This window comes from Ictidomys tridecemlineatus, unplaced genomic scaffold (assembly GCF_052094955.1).
Source record: "Ictidomys tridecemlineatus isolate mIctTri1 unplaced genomic scaffold, mIctTri1.hap1 Scaffold_154, whole genome shotgun sequence".
NCBI classification, from domain to species: Eukaryota; Metazoa; Chordata; class Mammalia; order Rodentia; family Sciuridae; genus Ictidomys; species Ictidomys tridecemlineatus.
The window spans coordinates 207,189-231,199 of record NW_027521353.1 but is presented as its reverse complement, the minus strand read 5'-3'; the positions used below and the strand labels follow the sequence as shown (position 1 = coordinate 231,199).

Below are 24,011 nucleotides of genomic sequence, written 5' to 3'. Positions count from 1 at the left end.
GCAGAGGAGTGGGCGGTGACCAGAGCGGGTGGAACCCCAGAGGGGCCTCTGCCCAGCATTCCAGCCCCTAGGGGCAGATGGGCGTAGAGAAAGTTGAGAAAGTTGAGAGGCCCTCGGGGTGGCGTCAGGAAGGGCCGCTGGTGCCCTCCCGCGGCCAAACAGCACCCGCTCCTGCCCCACCTGGGCGCTCTCGGGAGGCAGGACTGGGAAACCCGGGTGCCAGCGCGGGCGATGGAGTGGGCCAAGGTGTGTGCAGAAGACCACTCTCTGCCACTAGAATCCTTGCGGACCTTCTGGGACCTGCAGACCCAGACCACCGTTCTGCCTCATATCCCCTTCCTTCCACTGCCTGGAATTTCCCTGAGTCCAATTCTCTTGGAAGTGCTTCTGGATCCCCAACCAGGAATACAGTTCCCACAACTATTGTATTATTGTGCCGTTAGTGACGCTTAGCCCCGTATGATGTGTTACATACCATATTTACCTACATGTAGATCTTTCTTGTAAAAATGACTGAGGAGGTGGACAAAGAAGGAGGAAATCTATCAACATTTTATTGACTTGTATATTCTAGGAACTACATAACTCAACCTTTTAAATACTTGTCACAATCCTTCCGGGGGAAGTATACCCATCTCCTTTTGCCTGTAAGGAAACTGAGATTTGAAGACGCAGCTTAGCAAATGTTTGAGATTTCTGATAGCAAGAATTCATACAGTCAGTCCTGTGTGACTACAATGCTGGTGCTGTCTTCTGATGACTACCGTGCTCCTCCAGTCTTCCCTTCCTCTCGTCTAGCACAGTGTGTGTCCCATGATTGGTTTTCAAGAAATATTTGCCGAATGGATGCATGTTAGAAGTATTACAGACTTTAAAGATCTGAAGTACAGCCAACGCATTTGGTAAATGAGAAAACTGAGCTCAAGAGCAGTTTGGTCCCCAGGCCTCTTAATCCACTCAATAGTTCACTCAGTATGAAGTGAGAGCTATGTGCTGAAGATTGATTTATGCCTTCAAATAATTTATAGTCTAAATGAGGACTACAGACAATCTCAAGATATCTAACGCTTGGGGAACCTGACTCTATACACATTAACTATTTCAGTCCTCACAATAACCTGATGGCCTAGTAGTGTTATCTCCATTTTACTGAGAAAACAAATGGGGGCTCAGAGAGATTACAGAGTTGATGTTGGGTCTGGTCCTAGAATTCAAACCAATGGACTCTAGAGACTTTGCTCTTAATTGCCATTCCCTATGGACAACTCTTGCAGGCGGCCATACAGGAGGCATTTGCTGTTGGGGGGTGGAGAGAATGCATTAGCTATGGAATGCCCAGCCCTGAAGAACAAATGAAGTATTCAAATTAGGTTGATGTGTATATTTTAAATAACAAATTGAAGGTACTGCAGGCCTACAGAGTCATGGGAACTCCCCAGAAGACAGTGATGGTGATGGAAGATGAGGCTGGAGAAGGAAACAGAGACAGACCATGAAGGTCCTTATATGCCATGTCTAGGAGTTGACTGTGAATTTTTCTCAGGTACAGCAAGGAGCTGCTAGAGTTAGGAAACTAATATAATGAAAAAATAAGAAGGTGACAGTGGGAGTGAAGATATGTGGGAAAAGGTACACACACACGGATACATAAATGTATATATTCAACAATACAGTCATGCATCCTTTAATGATGGGGATATAAGAAATGCATCATTAGGCAATTTCATTGTTGGGTAAACATCATAGAGTGTACTTACACAAACTGAGAAGGCATAGCCTACTACACACCAAGGCTATATGGTGTATACCATCATAAATGCAGCTCATTGTCATCATATAGCACATGATGGTACTTAGTGATGATTAGCATGATGAAGAGGAAATTAAAGGGTTACCAACTCCAATATTTCTAATTTGAGCAGCCAAGCTGATGCCCTTTGAGAAGATGAAGTAGGAGAAGTAACATGTTGTGGGGAAAATAGCGGATTGAGGTGTGTTGAGGTGAAGTGTCAGTGGGTTTTCACGGAAATGTTTGGGAGATGATTGCTATGTATGAATCTAAAGCTCAGGAAAGATTTGGGAAGAGAGCCCAATTTGGAAGAAACATCAGCAGATGGATGAAGATACAAAAGTGTCTGAGAACACTTAGGGCAAGTGAGTGGATTGAGGAGAGGAGAGGGCAGAAAGAAGAACTTGGAAAAAAATTCATTTTGGGGGGGCTGTCCTGATGTCCTTTCCACCACAGCACAGAACTTTTCCTTAACTTTTAGTTTCTAATTAAAGCAAATAAAGACACACACCTTTATCCATCGGGTTTATTTGCCAAGAGCTGTAATTCTGGGTCTAGTGGATATCCCTTTTTGGGTTAAACTGCCGCTAAAGGGAGACAACTTCAGAATTTGAGCTGAGAGAGGGGTAAGCATGGAGAGGCTGGGTGGTGGTGGGAGGGATGGGCTGATCCCCTCAGGAGTAACTGCCCGGCCCTCCTAGGGGGATGACAAAGACCGACATGTCATCCCCGAAACCCAGCTTGTTGTTAGCGAGATGCCAGCCATGTTCCCAGGGGATGCCCCGTGCCCCCAGGACCAGAGCTTGGGCCAGAGCTGTATACCTGCCAGGAGAACATGTGCAGATTCATGTATATGGTAATATAGACACAGAAGCCCACATGGGGTCCCCAAGCATTGCTTCCCTTTGTCCTTTCCTTTGCCAGTGCCATCCCCTTACCATCATGTCATGCAACCCCTACCTGCTGGGGTCATTGGGTTCTTAGGCCGACAGCACCCTGTCCACAGTGGCAGCTACCTCACAATCATTGGTGACATCCCATAGGCCATCTGTTCCCAGGACTAGCACATCATCTGGGAAGTGCTCATACTGTGTCAGGTCATATACTTGAACCTGGTGGGGAAAGAGTATAGGGAGGATTGAGGTGTGGGGTTTTCTGGACAGGAAGCTTGGGGATAAAAGGACCCTGGATAAAAGCCAGCTTGAGACCCACAGAGGAGGGAAGGTATAGTTAAGGAGGCCCCCATACAGCTCACCTCAGGGAAGCAGGAGAGGAAAGGCTTGATGGGCAGGGTGGATCTGCAGACATTAAGGTTGTGGTCTCCCAATTCCAGGGTTAACCCAATAGTGGCCATCACTCGGGCCTGAGGGAAACATGGAGGGGGACAGCTATTTAGTCCTCTGCCAGGCTCTCTGAAACCACACAGCCCTCGCACACCTAACCTCAGGTAGAACCTCCACCTCCCTAGACAAATTGTGGTGGGTCCTCCTGCCCTCTCCCACCTCTACCGTGGATTTTACTTTTTTGCCCTCCCCACAGACCAGAGGAAACCTGAGGTCCTCCAACTGGATCTTTTTGTAGGCTCTGAGGAGTGGGGGAGTAGAGGCATAACCTAGGCATCAAAGCCTCCTCTATTCTAGGAGCTGGACACCCACACACAAACCCCTTAGAAGGGCCCCATCCCCCAACTCCCAGCCTGACCCAGCCTTCAGCTTCCACCTTGCAACTGGTGAGGGACTGGTTGGGTTGCCATGGGAATGACCCAGCTCTGAGGGAAGTGTTACCAGCCAGTCATGTTCTGGTCCGCATAGAGCATCCTTTTACCCAGCTCCTTGGGCTGAGCTCTGCAGGGGAACTCAAGGTGGGTGAATTCACCACCCAGCAGCTCTGGTTTCAGGAAGCCCTGGGGTTGAGAATGGCCAGAAAGAGCAAAGGGCCAGGGGGTGTTACACTCAAAACATACCCTAGTACAATATATAGAAAATGTTGATTTTTTTCTTCTTTTGCACTAATGGGGATTAAACTGAGGGGTGCTTTACCACTGAGCTACATCCCCAGCCCTTTTTAATTTTTATTCTGAGACAGGGTCTTGCTAATTTTTTGAGGCTGTCATTGAACTTATGCTCTTCCTGCTTCAGGCTCCCAAGTTGCAGGAATCACAGGTGTGCCACCTGTGATGATATTTATTATAGCAGACCTTTAAGTAAAGGTCCACATGCTACACACTATTCTGATACACACATTAACTCAGTTACTCTTCAAAACAACCCATGGGGCAGGAACTATTACTGCACAGAGAGGTTAAGGAATTGTCAAAGGTCACATAATTAGCAGAGAACAACAAACCAGGATTCAGTATTCAGGCAGTCCAGTTCCAGAGCCCAGGGGCCTTTTCTGTTCCCTCCTCCCATCTCTGATTTTACTTCCTTCCTCAGCTGGGGCCACGGTGGGTGCTGCAAACCATCTCAGACTCCTTCCTGTAGCATTATCCCCTGGGCTCAGCCCTGCACTCAAGAGCCCACACAGCCGCCTTCCCAAGAAGCTCCCAGTAGGGAGTATTCTGTGTTTGGTGGTAGTGGTGGTACTGGTGGTGGTGGTGGTGGTGGTGGTGTGTGTGTGTGTGTGTGTGTGTGTGTGTGAGAGAGAGAGAGAGAGAGAGAGAGAGAGAGAGAAAGAGAGAGAGAGACCGAGAGAGGGTAGGGTTGGGGGGATGTTCTCAGGGACAAGAGTGCAGAGAGGCAAAAGAACCAGTAAACGATGTGGGTAGGAAGTTTGTTTTCTACTTACAAGCAGCTGAAGATGCTGGCGCTCAGTCTCTGGGGTAAACTCCCGAACATTGGAATGATTTCACCATTCCGGACAATGATGGCCCTGCCCAGAGACAGAAAAGGCCTGGCTCTCCTCAGCCCCCTTCATGGATAATTTCAGAGGGACCAGGCCTTCTGCTTAGGATTTCTTACCCAGGACTCCATCTTTCCTCTCCTTGTGGATATATCAGGCCTTTCTTTATATCTGTGGTCCTCCAAGCTCCTTCAATCTTTAGGGTTTCTTTAAATATTTTATTCTTTTTACAGTACAGGGGATTGAACCCAGGGCAGCTTTACCACTGAGCTATATCCCCAGCCATTTTGATTTTATTTTGAGACCCAATTTATTATAGGGTCTCACTAAAGTTCTTAGATTGATCTTGAGCTTGTGATCCTCCTGCCTCAGCCTCCTGAGTTTCTGGGATTACAGGCATGTGCCACCATGCCAAGTCCAATATTTGACTTTGAACCCCACCACCTCACTCTTCTATCCCCCCATCCTAGAGAGTATGGCTCCTGTAGCCACTTTTAAAGCCCTTCTCCTTCATACCTGCTGTCACCTGCATTGACCACATACACCTTGCCTAGCAGGTACACCACAACCAGTGCACAGCAGCCCCCCTCTACTTGTTGGCCATGACACTCCTGCTCCCAAGCCATCTGCTTATCCTGCCAAGTGAGGAAGGGTCAAGAGGGAGGAGAGTAAAAGAAGAGTTTGCAGACACCGAGTCACCCTCCCCACTCCCATCTGCAGAAATCATCTGGCACAGCCAAACCACAACTGGAAAAATAGTGAAACACATGGGGGTAACTACTCCTTCTGCCTCCCCTCAGAACCAAACTCTGCTCTGGTTCTCAATAGTGTTGTGGGTTCTCAAGGTCAGTCCCTGAGGCCACCTGGCTCTCACACAGAGTTGGACAGAGTGTCTGCCTAGCCAGCCTTTGTCCTGGGCCACCCACTCACCATGAGCTAGAAGGCATTCTCAATGGCCCCTACTACCAGGCTTTCATGGGTCACTTCCTTCTGTGAAGACCAGCAGGACTGAGGACCAATCAAGTGAGTAGAATCAGAGGAACCTGGGGTCCCTGAGGTGCATGGGAGGCAGAGGGGAGGTGGTGAGTGGTCTTGAAGTGTTTCTACTAGGTCCTTTAGTTGCTCCCGGATGTGGCAATGCAGGAGCCGTGAGGCCATTTCGGCATTTCCACCACTATCCTGTCCATCAAACAGGCCCCAATAATAGAAGCTGAGTCCCTGGTGGGGAAAAAGTTGAAGGAGAGTAAATCTGTGTGTGTGTGTGTGTGTGTGTGTGTGTGTGTGTGTGTGTGTGTATAGTATAATATAGGGAAAAGAACAAGACTGTAGGCATCCAATAAATATTAGAGAGGTTGACATTACAGGCAAATTAGATTTATTCACTTATTCACCCAGGGCACACTATGTGTCAAAAGAAAGGAGACCCTCAAAAAAGCCAAATTCTGAAGATAAAAGATGCAAAAATCAGTATCAGTAATTAATTAAATTATCCATAATACACGAACATCTACATTTGAAGTAGAAAAGTAACATTCATCTGACATGGCAGGAATCAATGCCACAAAAGGGTTCTGAGGCAAACACAGAAAGCTAGTGAGTTAGGAGGCAGTTTTTCCCAGTTTCAGAAATAAAACCAGATGCCTGGTATCCCTCAGGACGAGTGTCTGTGTCTCTGGAGGCTAAGAGAAGGGGTGAGGTCTTACTGGGCTTTGGCTAGGCTCCCTAGGGGCCCCTGTAACACCCCTCCATCCTTCCACATACACCACTTCACAGCAAGCCTGGTCCTCATTGTGCTGGCTCTTGCCAGTGTTGATGACACTGCCAGGCCAGAGTGACCACATCAGGTTGGACACCAGACCAGGTCCTGGAATAACCCCCACCTTAGACATATACACATCCTCCCCTGTGGGCTGGCCAAGCTGAGAAAGGTCACAGCCACTTGGTATCCAGACCAGAGAGAAAAGGAGCAGGGAAAGCTGACGAGGAATACTGTCTTGGTGGCAGGCCCTACTTCATAGAAAGGTAGACAGTAGCACCTGCCTGCCTCAGATCCCCCCTTACTTGGCAAAAGAGGCTCCCTCAGGGGTTCTGCTGGAAGAGGCAAGATGAGGGTAAGAAACTTTACTTCTCTGCTCGCCAAGACCCTACATTCCACCTCCAATCTCAATCAGTTCTCCCAGTACTTTTTCCCCAGCGTTCCACAACTCATGGGCACACCCACCCTCACCTTAAAACTGCCCAGCAAAAGTTTCTGTCTGTTTGGCAGTGAGGAAGTGCTTCAGCCCAGATCCTGAAAGAGGAATTGAAAGTAGAGTAAGAGTATAGGCCCACCTGGACTGGGAAGGAGCCACTTAACCACAAACTTCTCCCTTGTAGGAAGTTAAAAGAGGTGGTGGTGGGAACATGAGACCACCAGCCACCTTTCTCAGCGATCTCAGTGTCCCCATCTCCCTCAGGGTTAGGTTTTCTGGTAGATGCATTAAAAAATCCATGTAGCCTAGAAGCACGCCCACCGTCCTGATCAAGGGGTCTATTTCCTTTATCTGCTGCACCAATAAGTCTACCCAAAGAACGCAATCCAAAGGGTACCCTCCCACTGCAATAGGCTGCCCCCTTCCCCACTCAGGGAGGCCGGCGGCCTTCTGGTGTTGGGCTATTTCTGGGTGTTGAGAGGGAGGGGGAACGGTAAGAGGGACAGGGACCTGGGGCTCTAGGGCTGGAAGCTGCTGATAGTCTTTCCAACCCCTATCCCCTGGTTAGAAGGAACTCCGCTCCTTTTTGAACAACCGCCCTCACCCCGCAGTCCCTTAGCCTTTAACCTGCAGAGCTGCGATTAGGACCTGGCCAACTCATCCTTGGCAGAGCCCCCCCCACCCCCTCAGCTCTGGGAAAAAACGGGGTTTTGAGGGGACAGAGTGAGGGTTATCAACGAGTTACAAAGTTCTGAGGAAGGTGACTCAGGCTGCACCCGATTGAAAAGAGGGCCCAGAGCAGCGGGTGGTGCCCGAAGCCCAGAGGATAGCAAAGGTCCCGGGAAACGGGGTTCATGGCTCTGAGCGCCGCACTGGAGGCGCATCCCTGGAACGGGGATGCAGAGTTAGGGAGAAGTGGTAGTCCCATCCAGGTTTGGGTGCCCTGGGAGGGCGTTCACTCAATGTAGCCAGTGCTCCAGGGCAGGCGGCGGCCCCTGTCCGGAGGGCTTTGCACAGCCCAGCCCGCCCAGCCCGCGTGGTCGTTGGCGCGTTGCAGCCCCCCCCCCACCCCCCCCACCCCCCCCCCGGGACTCAGCTGCAGAAACGTCGGTCTGGAGAAGCTTGCTGGAGCCTCTGCGGTCTTCGCTGACGCCCAGCTCTCGCTTCCTGGCCTCACTGGAGGGCTCTTGGGCGTTTCTGTAGCTGAAGCCAGTGGCGCGGAGGTCATGCTGGACAGGTCTGGGGATTTGGTGCGCGGAGATGAAGCACCCCCAGAGCTCACCAGGTGAGCCACGGGAGAGTGCACCAGTTTTAGCCTGCTGCTTCTTGGCCCCGCCCTCGGCTGTGGCCCCGCCTCTCTCAGACCCTGACCCTAGGGCTCAGCGTGGGCGGTGCTTACCCCTGTTGGTCCTTTGAGGCCATTGGCTCCCTGCCTGGTTGGGACTGTGAGGGGCAGAACTTCCCCAAGCTCTAGGCCACCCTGGGAACAGCCCCACTGGCTCCCGATCTCTTCTCCACCTCATTCTGTCTTCGTCCAGCCGCAATTTCTCAGAGGGAGATGGGTTTGTTGTGGGAAAGGTCTGAAAGAAGGAAATTTTACTTCAGTGGTGCTGTAGGAGAGACATCAAATAGACCTTCCCTATTGTGACGAGGGTGGGGGAGGCGGTCTCCCCACTCCTGGTTCGGGGTGGTCAGGCTGCCTTCAGGGCAACGAAGCTGATGACCTCAGATCCAAACAGCCGCTTTAGGGCCGCTGGGTGTGAAACAGCTGGTGTGACAACACTTCTGGAGCTACTGGAGTGAGAGCGAGAGCAGCGAGCTGGTGCAGAGTGGAGGCAATGGTAACCATGCAGGTCACAGCTCATCACCTTGGATCAGAGAGCGGGGGTAAATTCCTGAGCTCTTAATGGTACTGTTATCTCTGAAGGCCACTTCCACGTGTGGGAGAGCGGTTGCCACTCCTACCCCACTTACTTTCTCAGAACCTTCCCTGTACACTCAGATTTAGACTTCTCATCAGTTAATAAGGATAACAATGTAATATAATAAATAAATACCATTTATAGAAGACCTACTGGGCAGTAGGCCTTTTACAAAGCACATTCTATACGCCAATTTATCACTCCCATTTTACAAATGAGACGGGACTGGATGTACCTGTCATTTAATATGGCATGCCAGAAGAGATCATACGGCCATTGAGAGATTCATAGCCACGTCAGTCTCCTGATACCAAAACCCGGTTCTGACTTGAGAATCAAGTTGATTTCTCTGAATCAGGGAGGGAGAGTTAGGGAGAAGATGACAGCAGTTAGAGGGATGAGGTTCCTCCTCTGCCTTTCTCCTATTTGCACAGAGGCTGGGAAGTCCTGGAGTGCTGGGCAAGTTCTCTGCAGCCAGGGGGAGACAGAGGCCAGGTTAAACTCCTGCCTGGGCGGATTAAAAGCCCACTTGCTCCAGGACTGAAACTAGACCAAGTACCAGGTGGGATGCTTATTCTTTCTGCTTTCTGCCTCCTGCAGGAAGGTGGTACTGACCTGACCTGGGAAGAGCTCTATTCCTACACACGGTATCAGGGAATAGATCATTTTAGGTCCCAGGTACACCCACCCAACACACAGTTCAAATGAGGTCAAGGTCTCTGTTCCCTAATGTAAGTTGTGCTAGCCATCACGGGACACTGGAATCAAGTTCATTATAGGGACCCTACCTCTGGGCTCTGTCCACTGAGTGCTTCCTGAAAATAGTATACTCTGTACCCCAGGCTAAACTGTGCTCCCAGAAGGGGTGGCTTTCCTGGCCTACAATAGTCACTAAGGTGTATGGATTTGCTGTAATTATGCCTGAGATTTGGGCAGAAAACCAGATCAAATGAAGTCACAAGAGGGAGAAAACATCAGACCCCACAGAGCAGCAAAGACAGGGACAAAGAACACGATGCTGCTTGTTATGGGTGTTCCCCTCCTGTTTGAGGTAAAATGGGAATCAGCTCTCTAATAAATGACATAACATCACTGCCAGGTCAAAGACTGAAGAAAAATATGACTCCTAGCTATTTTTATTATTCATTGTTTCTGGGACAGTTTACTTATCACTTCTCACTGTCACACAGCTCCTTATTCCCTGATCTTCCCAGCATCTATGGAGTGGCTGCAAAAATAGGCCACAGAGCTAGGGCCTGGAGACCCCTTGCTTCTGTACCAGATGATCCCCAGGGAAGTTGGCAGCGTCTGTGGGCTGTTGAACAGCACCCCAGCCTACCCAGACCCTAAGACTTTCATCTCCCTGAGCCACCCACCCATCCTAACACGATCGCACCTCCTTCATCCTCAGACTGTTTCAGACCTGGTAATGCAGTCATCGCCCCTACCCATCCCAAGGTGGCAGAAGGTGAGAGGAGAAAGGTAGCAGGCTGGGAAGAAGTAAATCTGTGGGATGTTTTCCTTAGTTCAGACTGATAATGTCTAGCCATAAAGGGGGACTGGAGAGCCTCAAGGCAGGCCCCTTTTTCACAGTCCACATGCAGGGGTTCAGGGCCTATTATTTTTATTATTTGGTGTTTCAGGGATAGTTTGCTTACCATTTCTTCCTCCTTGCCTTTTCCCTCCACATTACCCCAACCCCAGAGCCCTGTTACAGTAAGAGGTATGTCCTTCATATGAAGAGAAACTCACAGAATCTCTTTGCCTTTATTTTCCTAGTGATTTTCACATACAAAACATAACCTTACAAAGAATTTTACTATTTCCAGGCATAGTGGTGCATGCCTGTAATTCCAGTGGCTTGGAAGGAAAATGGCAAGTTGGAGGCCAGCCCCACCAATTTAACAAGGCTCTAAGCAACTTAGTGAGGCCCTGTCTCAAAGTAAAAAAAAAAATAAAATAAAAAGGACTAGGGATGTATCTCAGTGGTAAAGCACCCCTAGGTCCAATCTCCAGTACCTAAATAAATAAATCTACAGTGGAAATTATATTACAATTTTTTTTTCTGATGCAGACACTGGGTCCCAGAATTTGGTTCCCAAGTTGAGACTCACACCCATCATCCATAGGGACCATTCACCAGGCTATAATAGCCCTCCTGCCTGTCACTAAGGGTACCATTTCTGGGGTAGAAATATTGCCTTCCAGATATCAATCTAGGAGAGGAATGCTGAAAAGAACTTTGTAGCTGGGTCTAATGGTGATTGTTTGTAATACTGTTGATTCCAGAGACTGAGGCAGGACGATCACAAGTTTGAGGCCAGCCCTCATCTATACAACCTACTGTCATGTATATCTAAAAACAAATCATATATATATATATATATATATATATATATATATATATACACACACATACACATATATCCCCTTCAAAAAAAGACCTCCTTTCAAAATAAAAAGGACCAGGAATGTAACTCCAGTAGAGGGCCCCTTGATCAAGCCCTAGTAGAAGGAGGACAGGGAAAAACTTTGTGCAACCGTGGGAATGTTCTATATCTGCTCTGCCCAATACACTTGTCCCTAGTTTCTTGTGGCTACTGGACACTTTAAATAGCGTTTGAGTGCTAAGTAAAATTTTAATGAGTTTAGATTTAAATTTAAATAAAATGTGGCTAGCGACTACCCCATTGGACAATGCAGTTCTGGAATCTTCAAAGCTCAAGACACCTTGCAGGTCCGGGCAATGACTCCTCACTTCCAGCTCCCCACTGCCACCTCCACCCCGCCTCCGCCCTTCACCTGCGAGCATCAGAACTAGGCGTCAGGAGGCCTGCAGGTTTGGGAGGACTTCCTCGGGGTTACCTATCTGACCATAGGGGCCAGGAGTTCTTTTCTCCCTCCTCCTGTCTTGAGTCGCCAGGGGCCATTGCGGGCCGCTGCAACCGCCAGCCCGCCCATTGCCCCGCGCTGTCCTGTGCTGGCCCAGGGTGGAGGAGTGGGGCCGCACCGGCGCCAAGGCTGCAGCGGCCGCAGCACGCTCCCCATCCTTCTGACGGGAGGATCGGAGAGGGTCCGACTGATCAGAGCCGGGCCAAGGGCTCTCATCACTGCCACGTCTGTGATGCGAGTTTGGCCAGAGCCCTGCCGTCCTGGGGCACAGCAACTTGGTGAGGGACGCAGACAGAGCCCTGGACTGGAGGGCATTCAACCTGGCTGCACCCAACAGTAGTCTGCTCTCTGAGTCTTGGTCCCAGGTTCAGAGGCAGCGCGGACCTCAGGCCAGCAGGTTGAACAGTGGTCACCGCTGTGGGGCAGGTAGGTCCCTGTGAGAGTGCTCAGAATTTTTGAGATCTGAATGGACACTGGAGTTGGGTGAGGGTAGGTTGGGGAAGGTTGGAGGTTCTTGTGGTTCACGTCTTCAACTCCTTGTTGGTGTGCAGGCTGCTCACTCAGTCTCACTATAGCATGGGTTGGAGGGGGGGGGGAAACAGGCTGGGAAACTGAGGTAGAGCATAGAAGTTGAAGAAACATTCCCAGAAGCTTTCTGCAGCTTCCTCTAGCCCCAATCCTCTCCCCTCCCCCAGGTCTTTTGAGTCTTGGGGTTCATAAGAGAGACCAGGTGAGTGGGAGTGAAGGGTCTGTAAGCTCAGAAACAAGATCACCTGAGACAGGCTGAGCATGTAGCTCAGTAGTAGAGCCCTTGTCTAGCATTCCTGAGGCCCTGGGTTCAATCCCCAGCACCCCTCACCTGGGAGAAGCTGCATTTCTAATAGTTGAAATGAGGTTTCCTGATAGGGGCGGAGAGAGGAGAGACCTATTCAGGAAAGAGATACATCCAGATAGGTGGGAGCTTAACTATCTCCAGGATATTGCCATCACTTCCTCTGAACACCTTCATTCCCCTTTGTAGGACCCTTGTTGCTGGGAGCTAGGAGGGAGGGTTCTCTTCCTTCCAGGGCCTCACCATCCTGCGTTTCACTTCTGCCTCCTTAGGAGGCTGAAAAAGGAGGAGTACTTAGGAGAAGGTGTTGGGGAGCTGTGGCCTGCAGTTCAGAGACTTGCTGAACCCCCATTCTGGCTCTGTGGGGTGAAAGAGGGTGACAGTGGCAGAACTGAGCCAGCTGTATGTAACTCCAGGAAGCAAGTGCCATGGGACATTGGTGGTAGAGGCAAAGAGGATTCAAGACTCAGGAATCCTCCCCAGAGGTCTATCCCAGCAGGAATCTATCTGTCAGATTCTGATTAGAACCCTCCCCTGATCCTCAGCTCTGTCCCAAGATCAGAGAGATGACAGTGCTGATTCTTAGACCCCTCCCACCACTGCTTCACTCCTGTGACATTGAAGCTCCCTGGCCACTGGTCCCAGGCTCATCCTGACTCTGTAAGGGCCATTCCCAATCTAGAAAAAGAGACTCTGCCACTGCCTAGAAGAGCTTCATAACTGGACTCCGGCCATCCCACCCCCTTGCCTTCTCCTAAGCTTTCCTTTACCCAACCAGACCAGGGCCTGGACTCCCTCTGGATCTCACAACTCACTGAAATCTTTCCTACTTGTCCAGGTGGAGTGAGTCTGAGACCAGCAGATGAGCAGACTGAATCTAAAAGATCTTAACAAAAGGTAAGTGAAGAAACAGTTGAAGATTTGAAGTGTGAGGGGTGGGCAGACATCGGGCATTTTATTCTAATAAAGGCAGCAGGTTCCTGGCATTTGGTTGATCCCTAATACTCTCAGAATTGTGCTGGCACTTGAGGGAGGTCAGCAGTGACCCAAGGGGCTAGGTGAGCAACAGAGGTAGTGACCCAGGTCTATCCCTGAGCTTGAGACCCTGATGCCTCCTGAGACGGATTTTGCCCCCCTCTGTGGCTGGGCAGCTCCCAGCCTTTGTGTACCTCTACTTCCCAGATGAAACTCCCTCCATTTCTAGTGACTCTCTGGAACAGATTTGGGAGTTTGAACCACCAAGGATGGAGGAAGATAAGGAAAGGGGAAGAGAGTTTAGCTCAGAAGCAAGGTGGTAGGTGGGCATAGGGAAGATTGCTGGGTTCTGGCCCCTGCCACCCCCATTTTTCATTTTCATTTTTAAGTTTAAATATTGTTTAAATTAAATGGCCACTACATTCCCCAGGTTTGAAACTCAAAAAATGAAAAAGAGCCGGATATGGTGGTGCACACCTATTAACCCAGCAACTCCCTGAGGCAGGAAGATGCAAGTTCGAGGTCATCCTCAGCAACATAAGGAGGCCTTAAGCAATTTAGCAAGACCCTTTCTCAAATCAAACAAACAAACAATAAATAAATAAATATAAAAAGTGTGGGGCAGGGGATGTGGCTCAATGGTTAAATATCCCTGGGTCCAATCCCTGGTACAAAAAAGGAAAAAATAAATAGGGAGTAAAAAAGAAATTGGTAGAAAAATAAGTCATCTTCTTTCTCAGCCAACCACTTTTCCTTCTTAATGGCAAACAATGTTATTCCTGTTTTTTTTTTTCCATAGCTAATTTTTTAACATTTTTGTTTGGTGAGGTTTGGTTTGGTTTGGTGTTTGTGTGTGTGTGTGTGTGTGTGTGTGTGTGTGTGTGTGTGTGTGCCTGCGTGTGCGCGCGCTCACTCGCAATATTAGTGATTGAACTCAGGGCTACTCTATTGCCAGCTACTTCCTTGGCCCTTTTTATTTTTAATTAATTTTTTTCTGAAATTTTCCTTTATTTTGTTGTACTAAAACTGATACAAAGTAACATTTAATACAGAACCTCCCAGGTTGTCAGATCCTGTATCTGCCTGCACACCACCCATCACAGTCCAATCTGCCTGCAATATAGAAAATCAACGTGTAACCAATGCCTCAAGGATGGTCTATAGTTTTTCTCAGTTGTCTGAACTAGAAAACTTGTACCTGAAAAAGAAAGGTCAGCATTGAGAACTGAAGCTTGTTTCTCTTTTGAAGCGCTGTGCAAGAAATCATATCCCTTTTTTAAAAATATCAGTAATGGCTAAACTACAATCTCGTTTCTAGAATTACAAAGAATAAAATCAAGTCAAAGACATCTTGGTATTAAGTGAAATTTTAGGAACAGTATTAAAATATGGGTCCTACACCAATGACATCGGAGCCTGGTATAGAACCTACTAAGAGGACATTGGAGGACACACCATTTAAGGAATCTTCAGCCAGACTTATCTGGCCTCCGAAGTGCATGCCCTTTTTATTGTATTTTGAGACAAGCTCTCACTAAGTTGCCCTGGCTGACCTTCAACTTGCAATCCTGCCTCAGCCTCCAGAGTTGCTGAGATTTACAGGTACAGACCACCACATGTGGCTCCAGAGCTAGTTTATGCCTATTCAAGCAGCATAAATCTCTCTCTTTTACACATTTTATACACATTGTCCCAAATGTTGCTGCTCCCTCTTAACAGTGGATAATCATTGGAGATCACTGCATGCATCATTAAATAAAGCATTTTCCATTGTGTTTCCACAGCTGTTTGGAAGAGACTGCTCAGATTCTCTTCAAAGCATTTAGCCAGTCCTTCACTGGTGGCTGTTTGGGTTGTGTCCAGACTTTTTGAGTTTCCATTTGCTGATCTAAAAAATAGGTAATAACTATCCTACTTTTTGGAATAGTCATGAAGGATTCAAGAGCATGCCTGGGTTAAGAACTGAAAAAAAAATGGGAGTTAGCATGATTGTTCCTCCCACACCACAGCCCATTTTTTTAATTTTGGGGGGATACCAGGGATTGAACTCAGGGGCACTCAACCACTGAGCCACATCCCCAGCCCTATTTAGTGCTTTATTTAGAGACAGGGTCTCACTGAGTGGGGCTTAAGTTTAGCCTCCTGGCCTAATTCTGGGGTTTTCCTTCTGGGATGGCTGAAGCCTATATAAGTGGATGATCCTCCCCACGCACTGTAAGTCCTGGGGCCCTTGCCCTCACCCTGAGAAAGCAGGGAGGTGGGGGCGGGACCTGGTGCCGGACTTCAGCTTTCTTCTGCTCAGACCCAGGGTCTGCCAAAGGGTGATGAGTGTGGCTTCACTGGGGAGGAACAGGAAGATTTCATCTGCTTCTTTATCCCCTGCCATTGGATTTTTTCTGTGTGTGATGCTGGGGATCGAACCCAGGACTTGATGCTGCTGGGCATGTGGTCCATCAGTGAGCTAAAACCAAAGCCCTGGAAATTTTTTAAATAACCTTCCCCCAGCCAGGTGAAGTGGTGCACACCTATAATCCCAGTGACTTCCGAGGCTGAGGCAGGGTGAAGCCAGCCTCAGCAACTGAGCAAGACCTCGTCTCCCAATAAAATATAAAGGGCTGGGGGTGTGGCTCAATGGTAGAGGGCTTCTGGGTTCAATCCCTAGTAGTTCCCACCCAACACACACAAACAAGAAAGGAAGGAAGGAAAGGCCTTCTCCCTAGCAGGTATAAGCGGCTCAAGGACCAGCAGGTGGGAGGGAGGGGAGCAGGGCTGGAGGTCTGGGCTGGGGACCTGATCTGATGTGGCTGGCCCCATCAGTCTTTGTAAAGCAGGGCACGTATGAGGTGATCGCTTCTCACCACTGCTGCAACAGATACCACATGGAGGAGCACTCCCAGACTGTAAAATGCTCCTGCTTTTCCAGCCAGGTGGTTGGCACTATGCGGGCAAAGCCCTCCTGTGTGGATGGTGAGTGAGAAGCTAGGCCCTGGTCAGTGAGACTCTGAGCAGAGAGATAAGGAGGTCTGGTTGGGCCTTTTCATCTTCTGGGGATCCAATTTCATACCCATCTCAGGGCTTTCATGATCAGAGTCTCAAATGATGGGGCACCCTCTGGGGGACAGGAGGGAAGATATGACTATCTCTGTGTTATAGACAAAGAAAGCTCTTGTTGTGTGCTGTCCCTCACTGCCCAGCCCACACCAACAGACTAGTTCCCTCATACTTTAGGCTTTCTGTCACACACAGCCTTTCACCTACTGCTCTCTCCCCAGCCTCTTCCACATGCTCTACTCTCAACCCTGCCTTTACATGAACACTTGTATTCCTTCACATCACCCTTTCCCACCTACCCACTCCTTGCTTTTGTTCTCACGCTTAAATGGCTTCTGAGTAACCATGCCCAGTGTGATCACATGCATGCCAGCTTGTGCCCTCCTGGTCTGTGGACCTCTGCACATGATGCATAGTAGCTCACACACACCAAACTGAAGATTGGTACCTCTGTGACAATGACATGATTGCCTCAGAGATAACTTCACCTGCCTCTTTTCCCCCTCAATGTCTTTGGTGAGATGCTGGGACCTGTAGGATTAAAGTTGGTAGGGCTATGTCCCCAGGCCTCAACATTTCTTCCTCTCTGGGCATCCTAGAGTAGGCAGAAGACAAGGAAAACATGGGACTCCATGCCAGGGGTGTGTGGAAATGTGTACCTCATTCACAGACCCCCCTACCTCTTGACTGCTGGCTGTGTTTGCAGAGAGCTTAGAGCTACACTCCTGCCTCCTGCCCCAATAGCCTCTTTCATCCTGCAGAGGTGGTGGTGTCAGATGGAACCCTGCCTGCCAGAGGAGGAGTGTAAGGTGCTCCCAAACCTGTCGGGATGGAGCTGCAGCAGTGGACACAAAGTCAAAACCCACTAAGGTATCCAGGTGGACACCTCATTCTACTCCTCTTCTTCCTCTTTCACCTGGGGCAGCCAAGGGGGCACAGGAGCCCTGGGTACCCAGGATGGCATGACCCAAGTTGGTATCTGTGAGCAATGAGATACTCACTGCATCCCCAGGTGGTCCTTCCATGTACAGTCAGACTCTGAGGACTGGTGTTAGGGCTGTGGATCAGAAATCCAGGAGTATCTTTCTGGCAGATTTTTTTGATGGTCCATATGCCTTGTTTTCTCTTCTTTGCCTATAGTGAGTTTGCTTCTGGAAAACATCAAGTCTATACAAAAAAAAGTGGGGAATTGCGGAAGCTATCTAGATAATTCAGGGAGGAGTCTCTCCTCCTACCTGAATTCCAGGTATAGTAGTCACTCTGCCCAACACTTCTCCATGGACTATCCCCCCATTCTCACAATTCTAAACTCCAAACAGTTCATACCTCCCTTCCTCTACAAATTGCTCTGTCTGCTATGACAGCACCCAAGAGGATTATTATTTTCATGGTTTGTTGCCTATCCCATGATACAAGGGGTAATTAAAATTTTATTAAAGTTGTTAGCAATTCCATGCATGTCATGGTTAATTAGTTGCATCTCTTTGTCATCACCACTTGTACAGATGAGTGACAATGTGGGGCAAGCCAAGGCATTGCCTTCTACATTCCGTGCCCATCACCACACACATCAAACAGGCAAACAAACAAGAAGAGAAAGAAAGGCAGCCTCAACAGTTTTGAAGAAAGCAATAATTTTCCCAGAGCACAGAACAAATGGAGCAGGGAGTTTGACTAGATATAGAGCATCTTATCTGTAGGCAGAGAAAGGAGACAGCCATTCTGAATATACCTATGCCTAGATGAGAGTGAGACCCATCACAGAGCTTGTGACATTTGTCATCACATTATATGTTTAGGTTTGTAGCCCATAAAGCCTACACTGTGCTTGCAATTTGTACAGTGACCTGGAAGCAAATAGTGGGTAAAGCGTGCCTGATTTATGTTTGCATGGTCCAGCTGAGCCACTTTTGCAGCCTGGACTGCCTCAGGAGCAAGGGACCAGCAGCAATGTGACCTGCGTATCCTGGAGAGTCTCTGGCACAATGGAATGGATCCACCTTGTCTTCTATTGTTTGCTGTTTAGGTCACATCATAGCTCTTAGGGATCACAGCCTGGACAGGAGAAGCTTGATTGAGCCTTGGACTGAAGAATGGCATCCAGTCATCACCCAGCAAATTTGGAGATTCACTCACCTGGACTCATACTTCATGTCAAATTCAGCATTAACTCTATTGATTTTAATCAAGTCTCTAATCAGATATGGATGGATCTACAACCACATATCTTGAAGATTGTGCTCTGCTAGAGACAAAGAAGTCCAAGACACAATTCCTGCCCTTAAGGAATATCCAGTTGGGCTGGGAATTGAAGACAGATAATTTAGGTCATTGAGAGTCTATGGAACCATGACTTCTGAACCACCTGCTGAGGGCATGATAGGAGTTTGGGGATGAAATTTTTGAAGCTCTTTGGCTACTCCCTGGTCACAAGGCAAAAAGATGAGAATTCACAATCAGCACCTTTCCATCCACCCTGATTCCATGGTAAACTGCTAATAAGTTGAAGGAAAGCTTTCTTCCTTATGCCAGGCCAGTAATCTCTCATTTGGATGGGATTGGATTGACTTGGGGAAGGAAAGCAATGAAGCATCTGTGGAGTCACAGCATGTTTGAGCTGTTTGTTGGGTATGGAATGCACAGGTCCTTAGAATCAGCCTCATCCAAGCACCTCAGGTTTCTGTTCATTTGTTTATTGTAACAGATAAGAAAGCTGGATTTGGTGGCGCACACCTAATCCCAGCAACTCCGGGACTGAGGCAGGAGGATCACAAGTTTGAGGACAGCCTGGAAAATTTAGCAAGTCCTTGTCTCAAAATAAAAAGAGCTGTGGATGTAACTCAATAGTAGAGTACTTGCCTAGCATATGTGAGAGGTCTGGGTTTGATCCCTAGCATTACCGAGAGAGAGAGAGAGAGAGAGAGAGAGAGAGAGAGAGAGAGAGAGAGAGAAAAGAAACTGAGCCCCAGAGTGCTGAGGTTGAGATGATTATCCCATGAGCTCACAGCCTGGTCTCTCAAATCTCTAAGACTGCAGCCTTTCACTAGTGTGGACATTGGAATTCCAACCTAGACCTTCCTTATTACACCTGACCCTGTAAAGCATTGGCTGGACAGTAGCAACATTTTTCTTGGAACATGCTAGACACTTTGACCAAGTTTACTGTTCTCCTATCTGCAATAAACCAGAATCTTCACACACCAGGATGTAGAGTCACTTTGTCTCCACTCTGCCCTAAGCCCCCCAAATTCCAAATAGGCTCCATGATAACACAGAGGTCACTCAGCCCACTTGCAGTGGGGGTGCTCGGTTGGCATCCCCATTGCCTGCTCTGACCTGTCTCTTTTGTGGTCTTTAGCCTGTGATGCTCTCAGAGGTTCTGGTTCTAGGAGAAAGTCTGGGAGGAGTGTAGGGCTGGACAAAGTCCTGCCACTTCAAATTCACCTGCTGAGGTGGTAGGCTGGAGCCTTTGTCTAGGGCTGAGGATCAGCTGGCACCATATGATAGCTTGGATGCAGCCTCTGTGACGGTGGGGATCACCAGGGCTTTAGGGATAGGGTGTCATCAGAAACCAACTGGGATGATGCCGCTTTCTGATTCTCAAGTAGGCAAATAAGATGATTTGGGACTAGTTTCAGTTTCTCCCTCTCTGCCTACCTCTTTATACAGTAGAATCAAGACTGATGTTTCCCTCACCCCACCCTAGTGTATTTTTTCTTTTTCTTTCTTTTTTGTTAATGGGGTGAACAATGGTGTCAGATTCTTGCTGGACTGTAAATATCAGTGCTCTGACAACTATAATCTCTGCATAGAGTGGGCTCTCAGGTGGGGTTATCAGTGAGCTGATCAGAGCCATTCTTGCCTCCTTCAAGGCTGGGAAAGGACCTGGAGGAGGGGAGTAAAGGTTGACATACTATTCCTGGAAAGAGTTGGAGAGTAAATATTTTAGGCTTTGCAGACCACAAAAGTGGGACACCTCCATCAGATTGAGGACAGTTTGTTGAACATTCTTTGTTTTTGTGGTTTGTGTCATTTGGTTTATAAAAAAATTTCAAAATTGCCAAAAAAAAATTGCTCAAATACAAAAAGCAACTCTTGGCCTTTTTCAGGTCACTAACCAGTGAACCTCTGAAGTCAGGCCACGTTTGCAGCTTGGGATGGCTTCCCAGCCTCCTGGCCTGCCCTGGGTGCCATGGAAACCTGAACTTGAGGGCGGGGGGGGGGTTGTTTTTCTCTGAATGCTCCTTTAGGGATGGGTAAGTTAATTATTTAGACTACAAGTGAGATAACTTTAGCAGAGTCAGGCAATAAAAGCCTGCTCTTCTGGAGGCCAGGATGTGGGCTCCTCCATTCCCTCCTCACCCTCAAGACTGTGTCTAGGAGGTAGGGACAGAGCTCCAGGACCCTGCTCATCATAAGCCAACCAGTGCCAGCCTCTGCACCAGCCAACCTTATTCTCCTACCTTCCCTGGCCGCCCTCATTCCTGCTCAAAGGAGACTGCTTTCCCTTGATACATGCTGGGATCTGGTAGTTTATTTTATTACCTCCTCAAAGACACATTTCCTCCAAACCTATTCATATATTTATCTGAAGGGCTTTGAAGGGTATCCTTTGCATGGCCAGAAAAGCCCCACATGAGAGGATCTGATGGAGAAGTTGTCCCACTTTCCAATAGTAGCTCCCTGGGATCTTGTTTCCAACTAAGTCAATATTTGTGTGCATTTTGTAGCTGTACAATGAGAGCCTAGAATGTAAATTGGTTTCCATGGATTGTCTTCCTCGTCTCCCCTTAGTGTGCTGGGTCTCACATCCTCTGAGTTCACACGCACCCTCTGCCCCTCAGCTGTGAAGAACTTAGGAAGGTTGCTAGTTACAGATCATGTAGTGGATTTCTGTTGTCTCCTGGCAGTTTCCTTAAGGTCTGTGAGTGACATCTTAATTAATGGCCCTAGACAGTTGCACAGAGTTGATGCTGTAGCTTCCTAAAATCACAAGCTCACAGTTGGAAGGGATTTCAGGCCAGTTAGTTAACTTGCTCATTTATTAGATAAGGAAAGGGTGGCTTGGAGAGCTTAGATAATTTTCCCAAAGATACGCAGCAGACTGCTGGCTTGTTCTGCCCAGTGACCCACCCAGACAAGTGATCTTTTAATTACTGCTCATCATTTTTTACCCCAGAACTGATGAGGGACCTGGAAAGTAGTTAGCAAGAATGAATGTGAAGCTAGGTTCTGTGGTGCACACATGTAATCCCAGCAGCTCAGGAGGCTGAGGCAGGAAGATCTAAGTTCAAAGCCAGCCTCAACATTTAGCAAGACCTTAAGCAACTTCCTGAGACCCTGTCTTTGAATAAACTATAAAATAGGCTGGGGATGTTGCTCATTGGTTAAGCACCTCTGGGTTCAATCTCCAGCACAAAGGGAGAAAAAGAGGAGGAGGAGGAGGGAGGGATGAAGAAGAGAAAGAAGGAGGAGGAGAATTATTAATGTGAAAGAGCCTGGACACTTTCATGGCTTGAGTGCAAGTGGACAGAAGAAAAATGGAAACATTTAGAGATATACACACAGAAAGAGGGAAGAAGCATCCAGGTGCAGTGGGCACACATGTAATCCCAGTGACTGGGGAAGCTGAATCCGGAGGATCACAAATTTGAGGTCAGCCCAGGCAATTTAGCAAGACTCTGTCTCAAAATAAAAAGTAAAAAGGGGTGTGGATATAACAGTGGTCAAGTTCCCCTGGGTTCAAGCCCAGTACTGTATCACTTCACCACAACATCAAAACACCAGAGCACAGGACACAATAAAACAAAACTAATGCCATTACAAATAGAATTGATTTTTGCCTCTTCTGGAGGAAATGGAATGGAGCCCCTGTCCCCTGAAAGCTGTGAAGCCAGCACTGATGGCTTCTAGTTTCTTACAGTCTGCTACAGGAGTCTGTAAATGAAACTCCTTGGTCACCTTTCCTTGTTAATAAAGTTTTGTTGCAACAGAATCATGTTTATTTGTTTATTATTGCCTACTTATTATTGGCTACTTTTGTGCTATAACAGCAGAGTTGATTTTTTTTTAAAGAGAGAGGAGAGAGAGAGAGAGAAAGAGAGAGAGAGAGAGAGAGAGAGAGAGAGAGAGAAAGAGAGAGAGAGAATTCTTTCAATATTTATTTTTTTAGTTTTTTGGCGGACACAACATCTTTGTTTGTAGGTGGTGCTGAGGTTCGAACCCGGGCCGCACCCATGCCAGGCGAGGGCGCTACCGCTTGAGCCACATCCCTAGCCTCAGAGTTGAATTTTTTAAAAGAGACCATATGGCCCCCCTCCCTCATAAAAACCTAAATAATTATCTGAGCCTTTATAGAACAATTTTGCCAATCCCTGCTAAAGTGTTTTTTTTTTTAGCTTTCTCAATATGCACACTCAACAATCTGGAAAATGAGACTGCATTGTATTCCTGCTTTTGGGGGCCTGTTTGTTTGACACTGAGTGTGCCTGTGTCCCCTTTATTCCCTTCCGTTGTCACTTGTGTTACCTGAAAAGAATTGAAGACATCAAGACTAAGAGAGAGGGGCTGAGGCTATGGCCCAGTGGTTAGAGTGCTTGCCTAACATGTGTGAGGCACTGGGTTGATTCTCAGCACTACATACAAATAAATGAATTTTAAAAAAGAAAGAAATAAAGACTAAGAGAGATGCCAAGAGAAGACTTGGAGCAGATAGAGCCTTCCCTAAGGTTTTGTCTCTCCATATATCAGTTCAGTTCATGCTTTCCAAGTTCATGTTGTTTCTACTTTTAAACTTAAAGAATATAACTTCAGGGGCTGGGACTGTAGCTCAGTGGTAGAGAGCCTGCCTCTTAAGTGTGAGGCACTGGGTTTGATCCTCAGCACCACATAAAAATAAATAAATAAAGATGTTGTGTCCATCTACAACTAGAAACATACTTTTTAAAAAAATAATAAACTGCATATATACCTTGGGGTAATGATATAATTGTACATGCTTGTATGCTGCTGGTGTTTGGGGTATCTGTGGATTTTCGTATTTCCATATCTACAAGCAAGGATGACACTTGTATCATCAAACTAGTTCAGCACAGAGATGATTAATCAAGACAGATGGCTAGAACAGGGCACACTGGCTGCACACAGTCCAGCACATTATTGTACATTCCTCCTCCACCTGCTGGGGCTAAGATGGACCCCATTACAGGGTAGAGAGGACTCATTTCTCTCTTCCCCCAGGTCAAGTAGCTAAACTGGATCCCGATATCCTTAAGCTTGTGGTTTGTCACTCAGTGTGGTTCTGCAGTGGACATGGGCACAGCAGCTACTGGACCCAGATAGCTATTCATGTATTTGGAATAGCCTTGTAGAATAGGTAAAAGAAAACCCAGTGGACTGCCCTTTAAACCATTAATGAGGGTACTAACTCTGGAATGGGAGTTCAACTTTTGAAAATGATTATGCATTTTCAAAAGTTGAATTGACCTACATGCTGGGTAATTGGCAATATACCATCA

General features: G+C 47.8%; 1 long non-coding RNA gene across 1 annotated transcript; it reads right to left on the bottom strand.

The window, feature by feature from the left end:
* Positions 1-2,301: 2,301 nt before the first annotated feature.
* LOC144372735 (uncharacterized) lies at positions 2,302-4,410 on the bottom strand. Its single transcript, XR_013432640.1, has 2 exons — positions 3,045-4,410; positions 2,302-2,901 (listed from the first exon to the last, which is right to left on the bottom strand). It is a non-coding gene; the product is annotated as an uncharacterized LOC144372735 (long non-coding RNA).
* Between the last annotated feature and the right edge of the window lie 19,601 nt (positions 4,411-24,011).